An 11,743-nucleotide genomic window follows, 5' to 3' on the forward strand; every position below is an offset into this window, starting at 1 on the left:
TAGAGAGCAAGTCACCTTTTTTATTATTGAGTCTCCTGGTTTCCCTGTTGTGTTGGGTCTTCCCTGGTTAGCACTCCACAACCCCACCTTTTCATGACCGCAGAGGGTTCTCACGGGGTGGTCGCAAGAGTGTCAGGGTAGGTGTCTAGCTGTTTCCGTTGGTGCATCCATGGTGGAAAGTCCAGACACTACCTCCACTGTGCGCATTCCTCCCAAATACCTTGATTTGGCGCACACGTTTTCCAAAACACAGGCGACCAAATTACCACCTCATCGGGCGGGGGATTGCGCAATAAACCTCCGGGTAGACGCTGTGCCTCCCAGGAGTCATGTATATTCCCTGTTGCAGGCGATGGAGACATACGTCTCTGAGTCCCTGCGCCAGGTGCTCATACGTCCCTCCACTTCGCCCGCCTCCTCAAGTTTATTTTTTGTGAAGAAGAAAGACAGAGGTCTGCGCCCTTGCATTGACTACCGAGCATTTAACAATGGGACAATTCATTATAGTTATCCTCTACCCCTCATTCCATCTGTAATCGAGTCAATACATGGGGCGCGCTTCTTCACAAAATTAGATCTCCGGAGTGCGTACAACCTGGTGCGTGTCCGAGAAGGGGACGAGTGGAAGACAGCATTCAGCACAACCACGAGGCATTACGAATCTTCCAGGCCTTTGTGAACGAGGTGTTTTGGGCATGCTTGGTCGCGGTGTGGTGGTCTACATTGATGACATTCTGGTGTATTCTGCTACGCGCGCTGAGCATGTGTCCCTGGTTTGCAAAGTGCTGGGCCGACTGTTGGAACATTACCTTTATGCCAAGGCAGAAAAGTGTCTGTTTTCCCAACAGTCCGTCTCCTTCCTCGGACACTGCATCACCACCTCAGGTGTGGAGATGGAGGAAGACTGCATTTCAGCCGTGCGTAATTGGCCGACTCCCACCACGGTAAAGGAGGGGCAGCGCTTTATTGGCCTTGCCAACTACTATCAGAGGTTTATCCGGGGCTTTGGCAAGGTCGCAACTCCCGTCACCTCTCTGTTGAAGGGTGGGCCGTCCTGGCTCCGCTGAGGCTGATAGGGCTTTCAGTAACCTGAGGGCTCTGTTCACCTCAGCCCCGGTACTGGCCCATCCCGATCCATTATTACCGTTCGTAGTGGAGGTGGATGCGTCCGAGGTAGGGATAGGCGCTGTCCTATCTCAACGCTCGGGCACGCCACCCAAGCTCTGCCCCTGTGCCTTCTTCTCCAAGAAGCTCAGCCCGGCGGAGCAGAACTACGACTTTGGTGATCGGGAGCTGTTGGCTGTTGTCAGAGCCCTGACCGTGTGGAGGCACTGGCTCGAGGGGGTGAAACACCCTTTCCTCATCTGGACTGACCACCGTAACCTGGAGTACATTCGGGCAGCGAGGAGGCTGAACCCTCGCCAGGCCAGGTGGGCCCTGTTCTTCACCCGGTTTGATTTTACACTGTCCTACATACCGGGTACCAAGAACGTAAAGGCAGACGTACTGTCACGGCTGTACGAAACAGTGGAGAGGCCCGTAGATAACACCCCCATACTCCCGGCCTCCTACGTACCGTCTCTTGTCTGTAACCGTCTGATCTATTGGGCACACACGTCCCCCTCCTCTGGTCACCCAGGTATCGGCCGTACAGGGCACTGCCTGACCAGAAAATGCTGCTGGCCTACCTTGGCTAAGGACGTGAGGGTGTATGTCTCTTCCTGCTCGGTGTGTGCCCAGAGTAAGGCACCTACAGTGAGGGAAAAAGGTATTTGATCCCCTGCTGATTTTGTACATTTGCCCACCTACAAAGACATGATCAGTCTATAATTTTAATGGTAGGTTTATTTGAACAGTGAGAGACAGAATAACAACAAAATAAATCCAGAAATACACGTCAAAATTTTTATGAATTGATTAGCATTTTAATGAGGGAAATAAGTATTTGACCCCTCTGCAAAACATGACTTAGTACTTGGTGGCAAAACCCTTGTTGGCAATCACAGAGGTCAGCCGTTTCTTGTAGTTGACCACCAGGTTTGCACACATCTCAGGAGGGATTTTGTCCCACTCCTCTTTGCAGATCTTCTCCAAGTCATTAAGGTTTCGAGGCTGACGTTTGGCAACTCGAACCTTCAGCTCCCTCCACAAATTTTCTATGGGATTAAGGTCTGGAGACTGGCTAGGCCACTCCAGAACCTTAATGTGCTTCTTCTTGAGCCACTCCTTTGTTGCCTTGGCCGTGTGTTTTGGGTCATTGTCATGCTGGAATACCCATCCACGACCCATTTTTAATGCCCTGGCTGAGGGAAGGAGGTTCTCACCCAAGATTTGACAGTACATGGCACCGTCCATCGTCCCTTTGATGCGGTGAAGTTGTCCTGTCCATGTTTGACAGTGGGGGTCGTGTTCTTGGGGTCATAGGCAGCATTCCTCCTCCTCCAAACACGTCGAGTTGAGTTGATGCCAAAGAGCTCGATTTTGGTCTCTTCTGACCACAACACTTTCACCCAGTTCTCCTCTGAATCATTCAGATGTTCAATGGCAAACTTCAGACGGGCCTGTATATGTGCTTTCTTGAGCAGGGGGACCTTGCGGGCGCTGCAGGATTTCAGTCCTTCGCGGCGTAGTGTGTTACCAATTGTTTTCTTGGTGACTATGGTCCCAGCTGCCTTGAAATCATTGACAAGATCCTCCCGTGTAGTTCTGGGTGTCAAGGGGTGCTGAAGGTGGGTGTGGTGTATGAATCATGCGCAGGACGCAGAGGCTCAGTCCAAAGGCTTTAGTGCAATATTTACAAACGACAAAAGCACAATAAGCCCGAAGGCGAATACACGGCACACACAGGCGACAAAACAAACAGCGCACAAACATGTGCAAAATAACCTCTCCAACACTGGAGGGAAAATGTAGCTCCAACACAAAACAGAAGCGCAATCACACACAAACACAGGCACACACAACGAGAACTAAATAGAACACTAACGAGGACTAACTAGACACAGGTGTACAACATCAAGACCAAACCAAACGAACATGAAACATAGATCGGTGGCAGCTAGTACTCCGGGGACGACGACCGCCGAAGCCTGCCCGAACCAGGAGGAGGAGCAGCCTCGGCCGAAACCGTGACAGTACCCCCCCCTTGACGCGCGGCTCCAGCCGTGCGCCGACCCCGGCCTCGGGGACGACCAGGAGGACGCGGAGCAGGGCACGCGGGATGGTCCCGGTGGAACTCCGACAGGAGAGATGGGTCTAGGATGTCCCTCCGCGGCACCCAGCACCGCTCCTCCGGGCCGTACCCCTCCCACTCCACGAGATACTGGAGACCCCCCATCCGGCGTCTGGAGTCCAAGATGGACCGAACGGTGTACGCCGGAGCCCCCTCGATGTCCAAAGGGGGCGGAGGAGTCTCTCCTATCTCATTGTCCTGGAGTGGACCAGCTACCACCGGCCTGAGAAGAGACACATGGAACGAGGGGTTAATATTCTTATATTCAACAGGTAGATGTAACCTATAACACACCTTGTTCAATCTTCTCAGGACTTTAAAGGGCCCCACAAACCGCCGACCCAGCTTCCGGCAGGGCAGGCGGAGGGGTAGGTTTCTGGTAGAGAGCCAGACTCGATCTCCGGGTGCGTACACCGGCCCCTCACTGCGGTGGAGATCGGCGCTCGCCTTGTGATGACGGACGGCCCGCTGCAGGTGGACGTGGGCAGCGTTCCACGTCTCTTCCGAGCGCCTCATCCAATCATCCACCGCAGGGGCCTCAATCTGGCTCTGCTGCCACGGTGCCAGAACCGGCTGGTAACCTAATACACATTGGAAAGGGGTTAGGTTGGTAGAGGAGTGGCGGAGAGAGTTCTGGGCCATCTCGGCCCAGGGAATGTAACGCGCCCACTCCTCAGGCCGGTCCTGGCAATACGACCTCAGAAACCTACCCACATCCTGGTTGACACGTTCTACCTGCCCATTACTCTCCGGGTGGTACCCCGAGGTAAGGCTAACCGAGACCCCCAAATGCTCCATAAACGCTCTCCACACCCGGGAGGTAAACTGGGGGCCTCGATCAGACACTATATCCTCGGGGACCCCGTAATGCCGGAAGACGTGGGTAAATAGGGCCTCAGCGGTCTGTAGAGCAGTAGGAAGACCCGACATAGGGAGAAGACGACAGGCCTTAGAGAACCGGTCCACAACGACCAGGATGGTGGTATTCCCCTGAGAGAGGGGAAGGTCTGTTACAAAATCCACCGAGCGGTGGGACCATGGTCGTTGTGGAACGGGTAGGGGCTGTAACTTACCCCTGGGCAGATGTCGGGGTGCCTTACACTGGGCGCACACCGAGCAGGAGGAGACATACACCCTCACATCCCTAGCCAAAGTGGGCCACCAGTATTTAGTGCTAAGGCAATGCACTGTCCGGCCGATACCCGGATGTCCAGAGGAGGGTGACGTGTGAGCCCAGTAAATGAGTCGATCCCGAATCTCGAGCGGAACGTACTTCCGACCCTCAGGACACTGTGGAGGGCTGGGGTCGGTACGCAACGCTCGCTCGATTTCGGCATCGACCTCCCACACCACCGGTGCCACAAGGAAAGACTCCGGTAGTATGGGAGTGGGCTCAACGGACCTCTCCTCCGTGTCATACCGCCGGGACAGCGCATCTGCCTTACCATTCTGGGACCCAGGGATGTACGTGATTTTAAATACGAACCTGGTGAGAAACATACTCCATCGAGCCTGGCGAGGGTTCAGTCTCCTCGCTGCCCGGATGTACTCCAGGTTCCGATGGTCAGTCAAAATGAGGAAAGGGTGTTGAGCCCCCTCAAGCCAATGCCTCCACACCTTAAGGGCTTGAACTACAGCTAACAGCTCCCTGTCCCCAACGTCATAGTTACGCTCCGCCGGACTGAGCTTCTTTGAGTAAAAAGCACAGGGGCGGAGTTTAGGTGGCGTGCCGGACCGTTGAGAGAGAACGACCCCTATACCAGCCTCAGACGCGTCTACCTCAACCTGAAAGGGTAATGCGGGATCCGGATGCGCCAGCACCGGAGCCGACGTAAACAGGTCCTTCAGTCTCCTAAAGGCCCTGTCCGCATCGGCTGACCACTGCAGTCGCACCGGACCCCCCTTCAGAAGGGACGTGATGGGAGCTGCCACCTGTCCAAAACCCCGGATAAACCTCCGGTAGTAATTCGCAAAGCCCAAAAACTGCTGCACCTCTTTTACAGTAGTTGGGGTTTGCCAATTACGCACAGCGGACACACGATCCACCTCCATACTTACCCCTGACTCGGACAACCGATAACCCAAAAAGGAGGCCGACTCCTGGAAAAACAGACATTTCTCTGCCTTGACATATAGGTCGTGCTCCAACAGCCTCCTCAATACACGACGCACCAGGGTTATATGCTCGGCTCGGGTAGACGAGTACACCAGAATGTCATCAATGTACACGACCACCCCTTGTCCCTGCATATCCCGGAAAATGTCATCTACGAAGGATTGGAAGACTGATGGAGCATTCATCAACCCATATGGCATGACAAGATACTCGAAATGACCTGACGTGGTACTAAACGCTGTTTTCCATTCATCGCCCTCCCTAATGCGCACCAAGTTATACGCGCTCCTGAGATCCAATTTTGTGAAAAACCGCGCCCCATGCAATGACTCCATCATGGTCGCAATCAGAGGGAGTGGATAACTGTATTTCACAGTAATCTGATTGAGACCACGGTAATCAATGCACGGGCGCAACCCTCCATCTTTCTTTTTCACAAAAAATAAACTCGAAGAGGCGGGGGAAGTGGAAGGCCGAATGTATCCCTGTCTCAAAGATTTGGCTATGTAAGTCTCCATAGCTTTTCTCTCCTCTTGAGACAAAGGATACACATGGCTCCGTGGGAGCGCTGCTCCTGCCTGGAGATCAATCGCACAATCCCCCTGTCTATGGGGAGGCAACTGCGTCGCCCTAGTTTTGCTAAACACAAGAGCTAAATCCCCATATTCAGGCGGAATGTGCAGTGCGGGCACTTGGTTTGGACTTTCCACCGAATTTGCCCCCACGGAAACACCCAGACATCGCCCCTCACACTGAGCAGACCACCCATCGAGAGCCCTCTGTTGCCACGAAATAGCAGGGTTATGGGTGCTTAACCAGGGAATTCCCAGCACCACTGGGTACGCAGGAGAGTCGATCAGATACAGCTGTATAGTCTCTTCATGACCCCCCTGCGCACACATCCTAAGTGGCGCTGTGACTTCCCTGATCAACCCCGATCCCAACGGGCGGCTATCTAAGGCATGAACGGGAAAAGGTTTGTCAACCGGTAGGAGAGGGATCCCTAACTCTAAACAAAACTTTCGATCAACAAAATTCCCAGCTGCGCCTGAATCTACTAGCGCCTTATGCTGGGAATGAGGTGCAACCTGTGGAAAACCAACAGGTATACAAAAGTGCGCAACAGAAAGCTCTGGGTAAGTGGGGCGTCTACTCACCTGGGAGGCCCCCCCAGTGCGTGGCCTGTTGACTTCTCCCTCGGAGAACCCTCCCCAGCACCTGGCCGCAGTGTGCCCTCCACGACCGCACTTGGTGCAGGAGACAGGCCCCCTCGGGCTCTTCCTCCTCCTTTCTCTAGTGCCGGCACCCCCGAGCTCCATAGGGCTCGGCTCGGAGGTGCCGGAGGGCGTAATGGCCGGACCCCCCTCGGGACGTCCACGGGTGGCCAGCAGGGTGTCTAGACGGATGGACATATCGACCAACTGGTCGAAAGTCAGATGGGTATCCCTGCAGGCCAACTCCCGTTGAACGTCCTCCCGGAGGCTACACCGAAAATGGTCGATGAGAGCCCGTTCATTCCACCCTGCATCCGCCGCTAGAGTCCGGTACTCTAGAGCGAACACCTGAGCGCTCCTCCTCCCCTGTCTCAAATGGACTAGACGCTCCCCCGCCGCTTTGCCCTCAGGTGGATGGTCGAACACGGCCTTGAAGCGGCGGGAGAACTCGGCGTAGGTGATGGTGTTGGCGTCCATCCTCCTCCACTCAGCGTTAGCCCACTCCAACGCCTTGCCCGTGAGACAGGAGATGAGGGCGGAAACGCTCTCGTATCCTGAGGGCTCCGGGTGTACAGTGGCCAGGTAGAGCTCCACCTGCAGGAGGAACCCCTGACACCCGGCAGCTGTTCCGTCATACGCCCTCGGGAGCGAGAGCCGAATCCCCCTGGGATCCGAACCTGGGACTGGTGGACCGACCGATGGGGTGGGCAGGGTAGGTGGAGGTGTGGGTACCCTGCTGGCCTCCCATCGGTGCAAGGTGTAGATTACCTCCTGTAGAGCGGTCTCCAGTTGTCTGATCTGGCCCTCTTGCCCACGGAGATGCTCCTCGAGAGACACAGGCCTCACTGCCGATCCTGCTGATTCCATAGTGGTGTGTGATTCTGTCAAGGGGTGCTGAAGGTGGGTGTGGTGTATGAATCATGCGCAGGACGCAGAGGCTCAGTCCAAAGGCTTTAGTGCAATATTTACAAACGACAAAAGCACAATAAGCCCGAAGGCGAATACACGGCACACACAGGCGACAAAACAAACAGCGCACAAACATGTGCAAAATAACCTCTCCAACACTGGAGGGAAAATGTAGCTCCAACACAAAACAGAAGCGCAATCACACACAAACACAGGCACACACAACGAGAACTAAATAGAACACTAACGAGGACTAACTAGACACAGGTGTACAACATCAAGACCAAACCAAACGAACATGAAACATAGATCGGTGGCAGCTAGTACTCCGGGGACGACGACCGCCGAAGCCTGCCCGAACCAGGAGGAGGAGCAGCCTCGGCTGAAACCGTGACACTGGGCTGATTCCTCACCGTTCTCATGATCATTGCAACTCCACGAGGTGAGATCTTGCATGGAGCCCCAGGCCGAGGGAGATTGACAGTTATTTTGTGTTTCTTCCATTTGCCAATAATCGCACCAACTATTTTCACCTTCTCACCAAGCTGCTTGGCGATGGTCTTGTAGCCCATTCCAGACTTGTGTAGGTCTACAATGTGTGGGGCTCCCGAGTGGCGCAGCGGTCTAAGGCACTGCATCTTAGTGCTTGAGGCGTCACTACAGACCCTGGTTCAATTCCAGGCTGTATCACAACCGGCCGTGATTGGGAGTCCCATAGGGCGGCGCACAATTGGCCCAGCGTCGTCCGGGTTTGGCCGGTGTACGCCGTCATTGTAAATAAGAATTTGTTCTTAACTGACTTGCCTAGTTAAATAAAGGTAAAATATAAAATAAAAAATCCTGTCCCTGACATCCTTGGAGAGCTCTTTGGTATTGGCCATGGTGGAGAGTTTGGAATCTGATAGATTGATTGCTTCTGTGGACAGGTGTATTTTATATAGGTAACAAGATGAGATTAGGAGCACTCCCTTTAAGAGTGTGCTCCTAATATCAGCTCGTTACCTGTATAAAAGAGACCTGGGAGCCAGACATCTTTCTGATTGAGAGGGGGTCAAATACTTATTTCCCTCATTAAAATGCAAATCAATTTATAACATTTTTGACATGCGTTTTTCTGGATTATTTCGTTGTTATTCTGTCTCTCACTGTTCAAATAAACCTACCATTAAAATTATAGACTGATCATTTCTTTGTCAGTGGGCAAACGTACAAAATCAGCAGGGGATCAAATACTTTTTTCCCTCACTGTAGGCACCACCCATCGGGTAATTACATCCCTTACCAGTTCCACAACGGCCATGGATGCACTTCCCCTCTCTCAGGGTAACACCACCATCCTGGTCGTTGTGGACCGCTTTTTTCTAAAGCCTGCCGCCTCCTTCCTCTGCCCGGTCTCCCCACGGCTCTGCAGACTGCGGAGGCCCTGTTTACTCACGTTCCTGCACTACGGGGTGCCAGAGGACATAGTGTCTGACCGGTGTCCCCAGTTTACGTCCAGGGTCTGGAAGGCGTTCATGGAACGTCTGGGGGTCTCGGTCAGCCTTACCTCGGGGTTTCACCCCGAGTCTAATGGGCAGGAGGAACAGGTGAATCAGGATGTGGGTAGGTTCCTGCGGTCCTACTGCCAGGACCGGCCGGGGGAGAGGTCGGTGTTCTTGCCATGGGCCGAATATGCCCAGAACTCTCTCCGCTACTCCTCCACTAACCTTTCGCCATTTCAATGTGTTTTAGGTTTTTCAGCCAGTTCTGGCACCGTGGCATCAGAGCCAGACCGAAGCTCCTGCAGTGGATGACTCGTTTCGGCACGCGGAGGAGATGTGGAACGCTGCTCACGTCCACCTCCAGCGCGCCATGCGTCGCCAGAAGGCCAACGCTGACCGTCACCGCAGTGAGGCTCCGGTCTTTGTACCGGGTGAACGGGTCTGGATCTCGACCCGGAATCTGCCCCTCCGCCTCCCCTGCTGGAAGCTGAGCCTGCGGTTTGTTGGGCCGTTCAAAGTCCTGAGGAGAATAATAGGGTGCGCGTAATACTGGAGTGCCCTGCTGTAAGGGTGGTGGGACTGCGCCATTGACCTGCTAGAGGGACAACACCCCCCAAAGAGTCTCATTTACCCCCTTTCCATGGCGGAGACTGAGGCCATGGAGAAGTATGTGGCGGAGACCCTGACACAGGGGTTCATCAGACGCTCTACCTCTCCTGCCTCCGCCAGCTTCTTCTTCGTGGCCAAAAAAGACGGAGGACTGAGACCATGCATTGACTACAGGGGGCTGAACGCTGTCACCACCAAGTACCGGTACTCCCTCCCTCTGGTTCCGTCGGCCATCGAGCAGCTTCGAGGGGCCCAGTACTTTACCAAGTTGGACCTTAGGAGTGCCTACAACCTGGTCCGAATCCGGGAAGGAGACAAGTGGAAGACGGCATTCAGCACTACCTCAGGCCACTATGAATACTGCGTCATGCCCTACGGCCTCGCCAATCTGTGTTCCAGTCCTTCGTCAATGATGTGTTCCAGGACATGCTGAGTAGACAGGTGGTGGTGTACAGTGAGGGGGAAAAGTATTTGATCCCCTGCTGATTTTGTACATTTGCCCACTGACAAAGAAATGATCAGTCTATAATTTTAATGGTAGGTTTATTTGAACAGTGAGAGACAGAATAACAACAAAATAATCCAGAAAAGCGCATGTCAAAAATGTTATAAATTGATTTGCATTTTAATGAGGGAAATAAGTATTTGACCCCCTCTCAATGTCACGCCCTGGCTCTGGGGACACTGTTATGTTGAGCCAGGGTGTGTAGATCTATGTATTCTATTTCTATTTTGGGAGTTCTAGTTGGTTTATTTCTATGTTGGCCTGAGTGACTCCCAATCAGAGGCAACGAGTGTCAGCTGTGGCTGGTTGTCTCTGATTGGGAGCCATATTTAAACTGTCTGTTTTTCCCGTTGTGTTTGTGGGTTCTTGTTCTAGTTGGTTTGTGTTAGACCGTTGACTGTCACGTTATCGTTTTTGTTCGTGTTATCCTACAGTGTTAATAAATATATTTGCATTCAACGCTGCGCATTGGTCCTCTGTTCCCGACGATCGTGACAGAAGAACCCACCAAAACTGGACCAAGCAGCGTGTCCAGGAGCCATCGCCAGGGGAATCGCTAGCAGATCTCCGTGGCAACCTCGACTGGGTCAAGCCTAGTGAGGAGCAGAGAGGGTGGACTTGGGAACAGTGGAGGAAGAGCTTCGACTGGGTCAAGCCCAATGAGGAGCTGAATGGCGGGAGTTGGAAGCAGAAGAGCGAGAGTTGGGCGAGAATTATAGAGGCCTGGCCCACGGGGAAGAGAGAACCCCAGAAAATTTTTAGGGGGGGGCTCACGATGTCGGGGCAGCAGGAGGCCGCGATAGAGCGGTCCAGCGGGTTGGCAGAGGAGGCCGCCAGGTTACGGGGGCCACTGGTCGAAGAGGGGATGGAAGGTGTAGAGGCACGGCGAGAGGGACTGGGGTGTGTTACCAGTCCGGTCAGGCCCGTTCCAGATCCCGGTGTAGGGCCAGTGGTGTGTGTCCCCAGTACGGTCCGGTCTGTTCCTGCTCCCCGCACCAAGTGTACGGTGCGCGTCGCCAGCCCAGCCCGGCCTGTTCCTGCTCCCCGCACCAAGCCTATGGTGCGCGTCGCCAGCCCGGTCCGGCCTGTTCCTGCCACTCGCACCAAGCCAGGGGTGCGAGTCGTCAGCCCGGTCCAGCCCGTTCCTGCTCCACGCACCAAGCCAGGGGTGCGTATCGTCAGCCCGGTCCGGCCCGTTGCTGCTCCACGCACCAAGCCAGGGGTGCGCATCGTCAGCCCGGTCCGGTCCGCTCCTGCTTCCCACACCAAGCCAATGGTGCGCGTCGCCAGCCCGGTTCGGCCCGCTCCTGCTCCTCACACCAAGCCAGTGGTGTGCGTCGTCAGCCCGGTCCAGCCCGTTCCTGCTCCACGCACCAAGCCAGGGGTGCGTATCGTCAGCCCGGTCCGGCCCGTTGCTGCTCCACGCACCAAGCCAGGGGTGCGCATCGTCAGCCCGGTCCGGTCCGCTCCTGCTTCCTGCACCAAGCCAATGGTGCGCGTCGCCAGCCCGGTTCGGCCCGCTCCTGCTCCTCACACCAAGCCAGTGGTGTGCGTCGTCAGTCCAGCACGGCCCATGCCTGTTCTCCACACCAAGCCAGTGGTGGGCGTCGTCAGTCCGGCACGGCCCGTGCCTGTTCCACTGGTGCCTGGTCCGGCACCGGTCAGATGCGTTACGCC

The sequence above is a fragment of the Coregonus lavaretus genome (assembly GCF_964263955.1).
Source record: "Coregonus lavaretus genome assembly, chromosome: 8".
NCBI lineage: Eukaryota > Metazoa > Chordata > Actinopteri > Salmoniformes > Salmonidae > Coregonus > Coregonus lavaretus.